Genomic DNA, 14,521 nt, shown 5'->3' with positions numbered 1-14,521 from the left:
CCTCCCTCCCTCTTTCCCTCCATATCACCAAACTTTCCCTCCTTCCTTTGGGATTTTCCCTTCACATTATTTGTTTCCCAATTAAATATGACACTTGATAGAGCTGGGACTAGGCTCATGTAACTATGGAAAAGTCTTCTCTCTTCTTCTACTCTACCTCCTTTCACTTTTTTCTGTTTTGTATCCCCTATTCACAGGCAGGCATGTCCCACAGGCTGCATCTGTCTAAGAATAGTTACGGATGCATCCAAACACAAAATAGTACTTATTTTAAGCATGGTGGGCTGGTGAGATGGCTCAGTGGGTAATAGCACTAGCCACCAAGCCTGATGAGCTGAGTTCATTCCTGGGACCCACATGATGGAAGGAGGGAGCAAACTACTGAAAATAGTCCTCTGACCTCCAAATGTGTGCCCATGTATGCCCACATATACACACCTACATGTACACACATACATGCAAAACAAGGAACTGTAATTAAAAAATTAAGAAAAACAAAACCCCACTATGATACTTTTGCAATGTTTTTGTAACTCAGTTCAGCAGTTTCAGGTCATGAGTTTTTTAGATGACAATCTTATGCTATAATGTCAAAAGGTTGTCAATACCTTGTATACATTATTTATTTTAGCAACTCTGGAGAACTCAGCCTGCCTGGCCAGTAGCAGGTCCCTCATTAATCCTTCTGCTTAGTAGTTGAAACTAGCACGCATACACAAAAGAGGTGTACTTTGGTGGTGCATGCCTGTATTCTCAGAACCTAGATGGCAGAGGCAGGAGGATTGCTGCAGGTTTGAAGCTAGTCTGGTATACATAACAAATTCCAAGCCAGCCAGGGCTATATAGCCAGGGCTGCCTAGCCAGAAATCATTTCTTTAAAAAATAAGAGGACTTGGGCCTCATAGATCGACTCATGAAATCAAATAAAAACCATAAGAACAATAGCATCCCTGTCTCCTCTCCATTGTTGGCTCTTAAGGAGCTGGGATGGTGTTAGATGTAAGAATATTACATACCTTTCAATTAAGCCTCTATTTCTAGGCTTAGAAGATATTCAGCAACCTTTGGGCAATGAGGAAGAAATGCATTTGCATATTCTTTAAATTTTCTTGACTTCTCTAACTCACTGATTCGTGTTATCTAGTCTAGACTGACTCAGATGAGCACCAGCTATGGTGCCTTTAATTTGGGGCTGTTCTGCCCAGGGCATTGCCATACTTGTAAGAACCAGGCTGGCATCAGTTATTCCAGAGACCACTTAATGGCAGTAAGAGCAGACTTGCAGTATGAGCTGTGCCCTGGTCTCAGGTTTCAGAGCAGCTGGCTTTCTTAGCAGTAAGAAATACCTCTGCAGTAGAAGTTCTCATCCACTGTGCTCCGGGGTCTTTTCGTCTTCTACAAAGAATGTCATGCTGGAGAACAAGAGAGCTGTTACAATTTCAGTTGAGTGTCTCTCCTAAAAGGGAATGTTTTTAATGGTCCTCAAGTTGACAATACCCTCTGTGAGGTCCTGCTACTAATTGGCTTAGTTTGTAGTAATGTGATTGAAAAGACTTGCACATAAGGGTTTATTGTGTGTCCATTTCATAATAGTGAACACTCCTTCCTACCATCCTTTGACCTGCATCTGGAGCTGGGCCAGTTTGTCCTTCACTGGTGCTACTAGACTTAGGGAAAGAAGGGTACAAAAGCCAAGAAAAAAAATCCTAAAATGATATTATCTCAGCTGATTCTTGAATAGGAATTACCAACAAAATCAAAGTTATAAAGATGTTTGGGGTAGAAACAATAATTCAAACTAAGACACAGAGAATCAGAAATAACAAGTAGGGTGTGGGGAATCCTGTGGAACTCAACGTGAGGCCATAGTGGCTGGAATTAAGGGTAAAAATGTGGGCTAAATTGTTGAGGAATTCCTAGGTGAGACTAAAATTCATAGACTTTGATTTGATGTCTGTGAGGAGACATTGGAAGATTTTATGTGCTGGCGAATATATTGATCATAGTCTTTATCTTTGCAAGATCACTCACTCTGACTGCAATGTGGAGAGTGGATTTGAAAGTGAGAGTCTGGGGAACTCATTAGGAGGCTGAGACGCAAGTGACTTTCAGGAACTGATCTATTGTTTCTGTTTTTCTTCAGTCTGAGTTTCTTGTACTGCAGAGTGTCCAGCCCAGCAGCTTAAGCTGGAGTTACAATGCCTACACAGGCTCTAAGAGGTCTCTAGCCTCATATCTAAATAGGCTCCTTTATAAGGAATGGATGTGCATTGTGGTTCCCTGTTCTCATTAGCAGGTATTGGGTTGGGGGCATTTATAAAATTTACTCATCATGTATCTTCCTGCCACTCTTAAAACCGTTACTTTGGTTCTTTCTGGAACTTTAGAATCTGTAATCGACATATCCCAGTGGATACTTTTCTCCAACTATATCCTTCCTAACGACAGACTCGTGTGTCCTTGAATACTTATATTAACAGAAAATTCATTATCTTTTGTGGAAGAAAAGTTATTAGAGTAATCAGACTCCCCAAATCTCTGTCTACATTGTTAAAATATCTTTTTGCATTTTCTGTGTATTGGTCTTTTGAACTTAATGGAACAGGACAGGACAGAAGATCTTCACAGTCAAGATTCTTGTATCACAGACTCATCTTTTTGTGAAGATGAGGATTCTCCATGCCTGTGATTATTCATCAGGTTTGTGGGATTTTATACTCTTTCCTATTCTCCCCTTTCTTTGGACATATTTCTTTTCATATTTGCATGTGGCAGACCGATTCTATTTAGGGCAGTTGACATGCTTATCAACATGTATCTGGTGGGGGTTAACTGGCAGTGATCTGAAGGCAGAGCTATGAGTAAACTAAGCATATAATGGGAATAAGAGGAATAGACGGAGGAGTTGTAGTGAGAACTCTGCAAATAGACTACTGCTATTCTGGGAGGGACTGCAAGAAACTTAAGACTGCCACTGTCTGAACTTTGTAGCTAGTTTAAATAGAGGCACCAGCTTTAAAACCTTAAGAAAGACTGCTAACGAGCGTGGCTTGTGTTGCAGTAGCATCCTTGAGCCCATTGCTATGGTGTGGGGCATGGAAGTACCACCTTGGGTGATGACGGCTACTGTGTGAAGGTTTCCGGTGCAGCTGATGGAGAAGCAGGGATGGGAAGGCACTGTAGTGTTTGGAGGCCCTTCAGAGCAGTCTGGAGTTGGGGAGAAGCAGGTTTCTCAAAGAAGAGGGGAATTGCTTCCAGAAAACGAGAAAAGGATGCTAGGCAGACAAAATCAACAGATGTCTCATATAGAATTGAGGAAGTAAAAGGGATGGAAAGGGTGATGACAGTGAACTTAATATACATCCGTACACTTCCCAATTTTGCCAAAGTTATTGAGAGATCCACTTCTCAGTCAGAGGTCTATCCCTTTCAGGGCTTTCTCTAGCCTGCTTGAAGGATGACGACTATACAACTCTGGGTGTGTTTTGTGAGCATTTTCTGAAAAACGGACCAGTGGGCACCAGACGTTTTATCGCATATTGGTAATACAATAATTTCTTGTCCACTATCCACCAAATAATGTCCCTTTGGATTATGGGATTGCAGAAGATGCTGAGTGCTGGCTTCTGGATAGAAGCTGGGAGAAGTAAAAAATTAGCCTTGCTCTGGGACTCTGGATTTTCATACACCCTGAGAAAACTCCTTGATTGAATTTCACCTTAACACACCTAGAGTTTGACCTTATAATTGAATGACCACTTAAACAAAATCTTAATAAGCAATTACAGTCCAAAGATTCCCTTAATGTGATGTTTTGAAAAGTTGTTTCAGCCTCTTTAAGCAAAACGTCTGCCTGTACTTTATCGTAATGATTTTCTCTATACCTCATCTCCCCGGAGCATTCGTGCATTGTAAGTACCTTCTGTTTGCTGCTTAAGCTATTTATTAATCACACTCTTTCCTATTCTGCCCTAACTGGGAGAAATGACAATTTTCGGCATTTCTCAGTTACCTACTATAAATTGGCCCAATTACTATATGATCTTCTAATGATTCCTTGGGATGTTTCACTCCCTTCAGCACTGTAATTGGTATGCTAAAAAGGAAAAAGAGAAAAAAATGTGTCCTAATGATTTATGGGGTTTTGTTGGGGACCAGGTCTTCTCTTAAATGGCTAAAGGAGTTTTAGGTACATATCATTATTGCTGTAATCACATTTAATGAAGACACGAATGTTCACCACAATTTTAGTGAAAATGTATCATTTCCCATGTATTTCTGAACTTAGAAATTGAGACTGTCTTTCCATGCAGAATGGGATATAGGGCTGGAAATCTAAATTGGGTCCAGAAATCATTCACTGAACATTTGGAAAATAGCCTTTCATCAGCAAGGCACATGAATATCATTTTCTTTGTCTTTCTAGAACTTCATCTCAGGTCGCTAGGTGTTTGCTCAGTATCTCTTTCTCCTCTGTCAAAGGAAAAGTTCTTTATAAGCTTCATCACCTGCAGCACTGAGGGAGAACTATGCACTTGTGAGATGCCACAGACTGTACACTGGGGGCATGCAGGTGCAGAGTCAGGAGGTCAGCTTCACTGGGCAGTTGGCTTCTAGAATTGTGTCATAGTGTGGTCCTGATCAAGGACTTCAGGAATGAGGACAGTGTGCCCTGCAGCTTGGGCCCTGCATTTTTGTTTAAATCATGGGGCTATTTTCTGAAAAGCAAATCGTAAGTTAAAGATGGCACTGCATGAGAGCTTAAGGAAATATTTCACTTGTCTCATTTACATTCCATGCTTCCTCCAGATGCAGTACAGGTTTTCTCTCTAGACAGTCATTTCTGAACCCAGCCCTGAGTTAGTGACTCTTGTAAGCTCTCAGCACCACATGCTTCCCAGCACCTGTGAAGCTGCATAGGCATGATCCAGTTTGTCTGCTTACCTTTGCAAAGCAGAAACTATTTCATTATACTGTTCCTGGCTCAGTAACTGGTATAGGTGCTTGGTATATGACTATGGAATCTCAACGGGCTCAAGGCTTACTACACTGGGAACTTTTTCTGCAGAAACATAATGTGGCATTCATAGTTACAGACTCCCTATGTCAGAGAGTGAGGGATTTCTTTTTGGGTCTTTGGTTTAGAATACAAAACAGAAGCAGGAGGTATTACTTTGGAATATTCGAGCCCAGTCTACTGCAAGAAGCTTGCTGAGTAATCATGGCACCAATAGGATTATACAGCAGACACACGACAATAGGAAGACCTCTTAGATGGGACAAAGGAAACGGGCTTGTGAGAGGTGATCCACAAGAGATAAAGCCCTCACATTCAGCAATCAGGGATTGCTAGTTATTTGTATGCCTAGAAATGTTGGTGGTGCCTTCCTGCTCTATGAGCACTTTACCATCTAATTGATTTCTTTGGGCACATTACATTATTCTTAATATTGGGATATTAGAGAAACAGCACCATGATCATCGTGTACTTTATTAAACCATATCTCTCTAGGTATTACTTGCTATAGAGATTGAGAGGTGAGGCACTAGCTGACCTTCTAAGGCCCAAACACTAGAGACAGAATTCCAAGACACTTCCTTCAAGTTGCCACTGTAATTGGCTCATCTGTTAAATGTATGTCATCTTTCACTACCATACATTTAATTATGCATCATAGAGGAGCTTAAATAACAACTTCTACTTCTAAAAGCCTTCTGCAAGTGTTCCTACATCTCTAGTAAAAAATCCCAGGGAGTCAAGCCTATATTAAAATAGCAAATAAAAAATGCATAAACTATACCAAGCCAATGTAATGAAAATCCTACCAATACAAAATTCATATGCATAATATTTGATTAAATTTAGGAAATACACATAAATTCCTTTGTGAAACCCAAGTATATTAGTAATAGATATACCATAAAATTCAGTTATGGAACAACCATAAAAGATAGCATAGACCCAGTAAATACTCATATTTTAAAGTAAATATTTCAAAATGAGAGAAAAAATATATTTACTGTATTATTACAACTGGGGCAGTGACAGGGATGTTGTTATTGGCCACAAGTAATGGCTAGGTAGTTTCAGATCTATACCTATATGTGTTCATTAAATTATGGCAGTTAGGAGGCTGGAATCTGTAGATTGCAGACTGGAGAGCCAGGAGAGCCAATGGTATAGCCGCAGACTGAATTGGAAAGTCTTAGAAATGAAAAACTGATGGTGTAAGAGCCAGTTTGTATGTGAGTTCACAGGAAGAAGTCTGATATCTTTTCTATAGAGGGAGAGATGGAGAGGAAGAGAGAAAGAGAGAGAGACAGAGAGAGACAGAGAGAGAGACAGAGAGATCTTAGCCTTTTATTCTATTCAGGCCTCAAATTTTTGGAAGGGACTCATGTATATTGGAGCAGATGTGATCGCTAATCTTGGTTGTCAACTTGACTGCATCAGAAATTCACTAAAGTGCAAGCTGCTGCGCACTCCTGTGAAAGATTTTTTTTGACCAGATTATGTGAAGTAAGAAGACCCACCCTAAATGTGGGCAACTTCTGGTGTCAGCCTAGAAAAAAGAACACGGACGAAGGAAACTGATCTTTACCTGTTTGCCTTCACTCTTGCTGGTAAGTTCATTTATCCTATTGCTGCTGCATTCTTTCCCTAATATTGGAACCAGCTTATTCAAATTTCTAGTGTAGACTGAAGACCAGCAACTCTTCAGGAATCCTCCAGACCTTCAGTGCCAGATTGAAACTGGTGAGGCATCTAGCCTCATTAGACTGAACAGCTCCTGGATTCTCACCTTCTCATATATGGATACATATTCGTTCTATCAGTTCTAGTTCTTTAGAGAACCCTGACTAATATACTATCTGCTTTGTTCCATGATTCCATATGCTAAACTCATTCAGAAAATAGACAAATCCCAAGAATAACATTGATCCACATGTCTGGGCACCCATGGCCTAGTCAAATTATCATCTAAGATTAGCCTTAATAGATGCCGTCCTGGTGGGGTCCAGCAAAGGCAGGCTCCCCACCCACTTTGTAGCAGCAGTCAACATGACTAACAATACAAAACATTAGAATGGCAGCTCTTGGATTGAACATAAGGTATGCGATATGGTGTCATGGATGAGCTTATTAGCATGCTTTTTTGCATCTGATATTTTTGTATCCAAAGTAATTCTAGATGTCAGGATACGATTGTAATAAAAACTATTAGAAAGAGACAGATGAATTGATATTTGAAGAAGGAATTTGACTCCTACTTTAGAATACTGTTTTTTTTTCCAGGAAAAGAAGCTCAGAGGTAGCATATGTAACCCGAATCCTTAATAGCCTCCTGATTCTGTGTTCTAGACCAACTCATAGTCACCATCTGCCCTCATGTTACTGCACTTCTTGTATACAAATTTGGAAAGCAAGAAGTGGATGTATTTAGATAGAGTCTTAAGGGAACTGACTCTTAATCGTTATCTCACATTACATAGATTTTTATGACATAGGACTGGGGTAAAACCTCCTGGAAGGTTGAGGTTAAATAGAATTGTGTAGGGGCTGCTAAGATGGCTCAGTGGGTCAGTACTTACTGTGCAAACCTGACAACTTGAATTCAGTTCCCAGAGCTCACATAAAGGTAGAAGGAAAAACCTGACCCCACCAAATTATCATCTGACCTCCACATGTGTGTCAAGGCTTGTGAATGCACATGGGTGCACACACACACACACACACACACACACACACACACACCACAATAATAAATAAAGTTAAAATGAAAAGAATTGTGCATAGTGGTTATTTCTTTGTATTGTTCCAACATGAATGCCTCTCAAAGAGGAACCTCTACATGCCTCAGGTGGAAAAACTGTACTTATTTAACAAGGCTCTTCTGGGATCCAGTGAAGAAACACAAAGAATCTGGGGTTATATTCTCATGCAAGAGAGGGTGCTGCTTGAATTTGGGTACCCAGAGTTGTGGAGATATGCCAAGATACAGAACAAGTACAGCATCTCCATGAAGTATCAATTTTGACCAGCAATTTTGAGGAAAACTGATTTGATATAAAACCATCCAGATGCTTCACCGAGCAGAATACAAAATTTGCAGACATTTAAAAGAATTGCATACTGCGATTTAAAAGACATTTCATGCTTGTGGCCAGCTGCTATGGATTATTTCTCCTTCCCTTGGGGTTATTGTATACCCTATTCTGTAATTAAAGTTTTTTTCTAGGTAGGAAACTTTGAAAGCTCTAATGAAGGGCATTTTTTAGGTAAGAGATTTAATTTCTAATCTCAACTATTTTGTTGATATGCCATTCGACTCTGAACATACACTTGTCATCTCTTTAACTTTGCCTCCTCATCTTTAGAGCTTAAATAGTTTTTCCATAAGCTTCAGGCTGAATGATAATCTCTAAAGTATCTCTAAGCTACTGGCCCTTTAATTTTCACTGCACTTGAGAAGAGAGGTCTGATGGCATTGTGGGTGTGGCCCAGTGTTCTACCCCATTCAAGTGAGCAACTTGGTTATGCTGTAGCCTACGTTTTAGCATCTGAGAAACATCTTTGATACTTTTCCTCTTACTGCAAACAGCATCTGATTGTTGGTACAGGGTATTCACTCCTCCATTCGTCCTTATTAGAAAGAGTGATTGTAACCACTCAGCAGGTAACAGACTCCACTCAGCCTAGTAGGGTGGTTGTGGAGTCACACACCTTATTAAACATAACCCATGACAGATTGAAGTGCTGTGAACACTTGTTAAATGGTTTGGCAAAGTCACAAATCTTTTTGCCAAGTAAAGTCTGAAAATGACACATCTCAAATTTGCAATATAACAGTTTTTTACTGAGGAAGTAGCTGATTTGGATATTTGAAAACTATCATATCATTGACAGGTTTTTTTCCTATATGTATAAGAAGAAATAGGTCCTTTATAGAATTCCCAAGACATTTTCCTTTGGGGAAAATTGAATTTGAGAGAAAAATGAAGTAAATGTAAAAAAATCATATTTGCCTTGTTTGGGATAATCTATTTGTGAATGTGGCTGGTAATGTCTCCAAATTCTAGCATTGCAAAAGACCCCATGGAGTCAACTCTGTGGGGTTCTGTCTGCATGAACTTTTAAAGATGAGATTCTGTTCATTTGTATCAGTCCGGTCCTAGTGAGGTCTTCTTCCTTAGATTAGTTCCTTAAAGTTCGGTCTTCCTAAAGAGGTTGGTGGGGCTGGAAAGATGGCTTAGTGGAAGAGTGTTTGTTGCTCTTGCAGATGACCAGAGTTCAATTCCTAGCACTCATGTTGGGTGGCTCACAACTGCCTGTAATTCCAGCTCCAGGGGATCCAATGCCTTCTTCAGGTCTCTGGTCTCTAAGATACCTTTGAACATGTGAGAGTGCACACAAACACATGTGCATACACATAGGTGCGTGCATATAATTAAAAATGGAATAAATATTTTAAAAAGAGATTGATGTTTAACACTTAGCTGTATATTCTGGGCTTAGTCATAATTTGGCACTGATTCCAACCCCAGACATTGTCTTCTGTGACCAAAGATGACTGAGAGCTTTGGCTAAGAGCCTGTGAATTTACTCAACTTCTTATTCAATAAATACTTTGAGAATTTCCTAATTGCCAGGCACTAAGGAATCTGAAAACCAAATTCTTTATTTTTACTCCTAAGAGCATATTTAACCATATTTATTGGTATCTGTTGATTTGAAAACCACAGAATGATTCTTTTTCTTATTTCTATTTTCTTAGCCAACAGCATTGAACAATGAATCTCTTTATAGTCTAACAACTATCTTAGTATCCTAGTTATTTAAAGTAATCCAAATTCCTAGACTGAGGCTGAACCCATTTGCTGCTCCTACTGAGTCTAGTCTGTTCTATTCTAGAGCTAACTGCCTCAGATAAGTACATCCAGGAATTCTTTCTTGCCTAAGACTGGTGAGTGTTTCTCAGCAGACTGGAAGCTTCAGGAGGGCTGCTATGATATCCTACACTTCCCTTAAAATAATACTTGCCATTTTGAACTGTAGCTTCTTATTGAACAATCCATTATATGTATTAGGCTGAAGCTCTATGAGGGAAGTGAGGGTGTCTCCCTTCTTTGTCTCTGTATCTTTAAACTTTAAATATATCTCTTAGAATCTCCTAATTACCTAGCAAATACCTACTGACTTAAAAAAATATACTTTATTGCATTTGGCTATGAAGTTAATTTTAATAGGAGGAAAGCAGAATTATCCAATGGCATTCAGTCCATCTTCCATGGTTCTTCAACAGTCTGTGGGCTCAATGTTAAGGAGTGGAGGGTCAAGTCAGATTCACTGACATGTATTTGGCTACTACCCACTGTGAGATGTAATTCTAGGAACCTCATTTTACTTCAAATGACAGTGAAAAAGAAAAATTAAACAGAAATGGTTTATTTTCAGATTTAGTAAATAACAATCCAAAGGATTTTATATCATCTTAGTGAGACAACAGCATGTGCAAGACAATTAGTTATTAATCAAATTGTAGCGTAAAAACCAAAATAACCTTTTGGCATTGTTTCTTTTCCATGTTCACACCTTTCATTCAGATGATAGTAGATTTTGTAGGATAAGAAATATTCAACTTATAAAACAACAAGTGTGTTCTATTTTCTTATTTAGATTTGTGCTTTATTCTAGAATAAAACAGACTCATCCTTTTCCTGTGGAAAGATGGAAATAAATATATGGTCAAAACAACTAACTTTGCCTTTAGCAAATTCTTGTTTCTCGTGAAGACATAATACAGTTTAGACAGTTTTGTCTATAAACACTGACTAGTAATAAACACTGACTAGAACAATATATGGCACATACATTTTAATGGGTGATTCACTGACAATTGTCATTGAAAACCATGGCAGAAATTGGGGAAATAATGAACATTTTGAGGAAATATTATTGAACAGTTGTCTGGTGGTTGTTGAATCTCTTCTTCTCTTTCTCCATGTATAAAGCCCAAAGGATATGAAACTAGACAGATCTACCTCTGAAGACATTTTCTCAGTGTGAGACAGACATATATATCTGGATTTACAGTGCCATGTGCTCAGAGCAAGTTTTGAGTTGAGTGTTGGGGAAGCACAAAAAAAGAGAGCTGGACTTGTGTAAGAGCCAATGATCTGAGCCGAATCCTTAAGCTGAGTTAGCAGTCCTCTGTTAGAGAAATGAGGACAGAATTTTTAAAAATTATTTATTTAATAACCACATGATTAGAAGAAGCATTTCATTACAGCATTAACATATTCAATAACAATTTCTTTCTGAGCTAAGATGAATCTTTTTTCAAAATTGGCTGTAAATTTTTTAGGTACAAAGATCTGCCTGCCTCTGCCTCCCAAGTGCTGGGATTAAAGGCATGCCCTATAAGACATAAAATTGAATGAGGTTTTAACCTTAAAAAAATGTCTCCATTTCATTTTATTTTAAAATACACTGTTTCAACCAAAAATAATTTTTAATGCTACTAATGCTTAGATGTTTGCTCATGGATCTCTAATCTCTACATATCTGATTATTACTAGTCACAGTCGGTTACTATTGGATTCTTGGCACCTGAGTAGGGATATAAAGTCATCAGATTGATTTCAATGTAATGTTTTTCACCTCTACTAATTAACATGAAGCAAATTTTTATGCTTCTTCCTCAAATATAACTCATTTTTTAAAATTTTTTACTTTTTTGTGTGTATTTCATACAGAACATCCCAACAATCTTATTCATTATATACCCACTTCCCAAATGGCACCCTCCCATAGCCTCCCCTACACGGGAGCCCATATACTCGGTCATCCCTGTTACTGTCCACGGTGTTTTTGGCACCCCCAGCCATTCCCCAGTGCTTGTCCATCCACTGAATCTAGTCAGCCCATCTAGAGTTCCTTGTTTTAGGAAGATCAGCTCTTTCCCCACATCGTCTCCAACATTTGCTATCATTTGTTCCCTTGATCTTAGCCAGTCTGACTGGGATAAGATGAAATCTTAAAGTGGTTTTAATTTGCATTTCCCTAATTACTAGTGATATTGAATACCTTTTAAGATGCTTCTTAGCTGTCTTTGTTTCTTCTTTTGAGAACTCTGTATTCAGCTCCTTAGCCCATCTTTTAATTTGGTTACTCCCTCTCTTGATTCTTTGTTTTTCGAGTTCATTGTATATTCTGGATATTAAACCCCTGTCAGATGTGTTGGTGGTGAACATTTTCTCCCATTCTGTGGATTTTCTCTTCACTTCCTTGGTTGCTTCTTTTGATGTACAGAAGCTTTTTAGTTTAGTGAAGTCCCACTTGTTGATTGCTTAGACCCATGTTTTCTTCTAACAGTTTCAGAGTTTCAGGCTTCACATCGAGGTCTTTGATCCATTTGGAGTTGACTTTTGTGCAAGGTGAAAGATAGGGGTTTAGTTTCATTCTTCTACAAGGGGAGATCCAGTTTTGCCAGCACCATTTGCTGAAAAAGCTGTCTTTCCTCCAGTGAATATTCTTGGCTACTTTGTCAAGTATCAGGTGGCTGAAATTGCATGTACTCATATTCGGGTCTTCAATTTTGTTCCATTGAACTATGGGTCTATTTTTTTGCCAGTACCATGTTGTTTTTATGACTATAGCTCTATAATACAGTTTAATATCTGGTACAGTAATCCCCCCAGTATTGCTCTTAGTGCTCAGGGTTGCTTTGGCTATCTGAGGTCTTCTGTGCATCTATATGTATCTTTGGATGTTTTTTTCTCATTCAGTGAAAAATGTCATGGGGATTTTGATTGGCATTGCATTGAATGTATAAATGGCTTTTGATAGGATGGTCATTTTCACAATATTATTCTTCCACTCCCTGAGCATGGGAGGGCCTTCCATCTTGATGATGATGATTATTTGGAGCTATTGTGGAGTGTTTCCATGTGCTCTTTCTCTGATTGCTTGTTATTGGTATATAGAAAGGCTACATACTTTTGTAGATTAATTTTGTAACCTGCCACTTTACTGAAGGTGTTAATAATTTCTAGGTGGAAATTATTATAAATTATAATAATTTTATAAATTATAAATTCTGGTGGAATTTTTGTCATCTCTTAGATATATTATCATATCATCTCCAAAAAGGGATAAATTGATCTCTTTTTTTCCAACTATTGCTTTTTTAATTTACTTCTCTTATTGCTTTTGCAAGATTTTCAAGCAGTATGTTAAAGAGGAGTGGAGATAGTGGACAGCCTTGTCTGGTTCCTGATTTCAATGGGAATGCTTCCAGTTTTTCTCCATTTAGAATGATGTTGGCTGTGGGTTTGTTATATACGGCTTTAATTATGTTGAGGTGTGTTCCCTCCAGTCCAATTCCCTCTAGAAACTTGAACATAAAAGCATGTTGAATTTTATAAAGGCCTTCTCTGCATCTATTGAGATGACCATGTGGTTCTTGTCTTTGAGCCCATTTATATGATTTATGATGTTTATTGACTTATGGATATTGAACCATCCCTGCATCTCTAGAATAAAGCTGCCTTGATCATGGTGGATGATCTTTTTGATGTATGACTGTATGCGGTTTGCAAGTATTTTCTTGGGACTTTTTGCATCTGTGTTCATTAGGGATATGGGTCCATAGTTTTCTTTTTTAGTTGTATCTTCACTTGTCTTTGGTATTACAGTGATGCTGGCTTCATAGAAGGAATTTGGAAGATAAGGAGGTCAAGGGCTAAGTGCGTACAGTGTTAGAAGAGAACTGCTGGCTAACTGATGTAGCTTATTTTTGTTTTGTTTTGTTTTGTTTTTTTCTTACTAAAACTCAGGATAGGAGTTAAGAGATGATGGTGGCAGAAAAATGGTCTATAAAAAGAATGACATGAAGGAACAGAAGAATTTTTATAGGGGACCAGTGGAGAAATGGCCCAGAAATAGCATGGAATAACCATCAGAGTATGTAAAAGAGTGATTGTTCTACCTCAAAATGTGAAAGAAGCAGAGGATTCCTCAGGAGAAAGCCGGTTTAGATCAGGCCAGAAGGTGGGAAGGAGTGCCTGCTGAACAAAAACTCAAGTACCTGGGGCCTGGAATGGAGTTCTTTAAGAGCCAGATTTAGGAAGGGAAGTGGTAACAAATGTGAGTTTTGATAGCTCTAAGGTTTCTACAACTACTGGAGTGGAAGGTTGTCCAAGCTTTATAAGAGGATTAACTGGCCATACTTTTGTCCAAAATGAAAATAATAAGCTACCAGTTCCCCTGAGTGAACTTTGTATGTTTAGGACTGGAGTCATAGCTTTGCAGTGCTGTCAGCTGGCCTTACACCTGACCACAGCTGAGGGATGCAAAGCTACACAGGGTATCACCAAATATCTCTATCCTGGGCACAAACCATTAGCTTTATTACTGACCCCTTAAATTTGGTGTGTAATGATGAACTGTCTAGATTTGATGTTGCAGCAGACAGAAAAGTATCACTAAAGGATTTTTGCTACTGGATCTTTCATAGAG

The sequence above is a fragment of the Nannospalax galili genome, unplaced genomic scaffold, assembly GCF_000622305.1.
Source record: "Nannospalax galili isolate Female #2095 unplaced genomic scaffold, S.galili_v1.0 scaffold1191, whole genome shotgun sequence".
In the NCBI taxonomy this organism is placed as follows: domain Eukaryota; kingdom Metazoa; phylum Chordata; class Mammalia; order Rodentia; family Spalacidae; genus Nannospalax; species Nannospalax galili.
Note: the sequence above shows the minus strand (reverse complement) of the source record.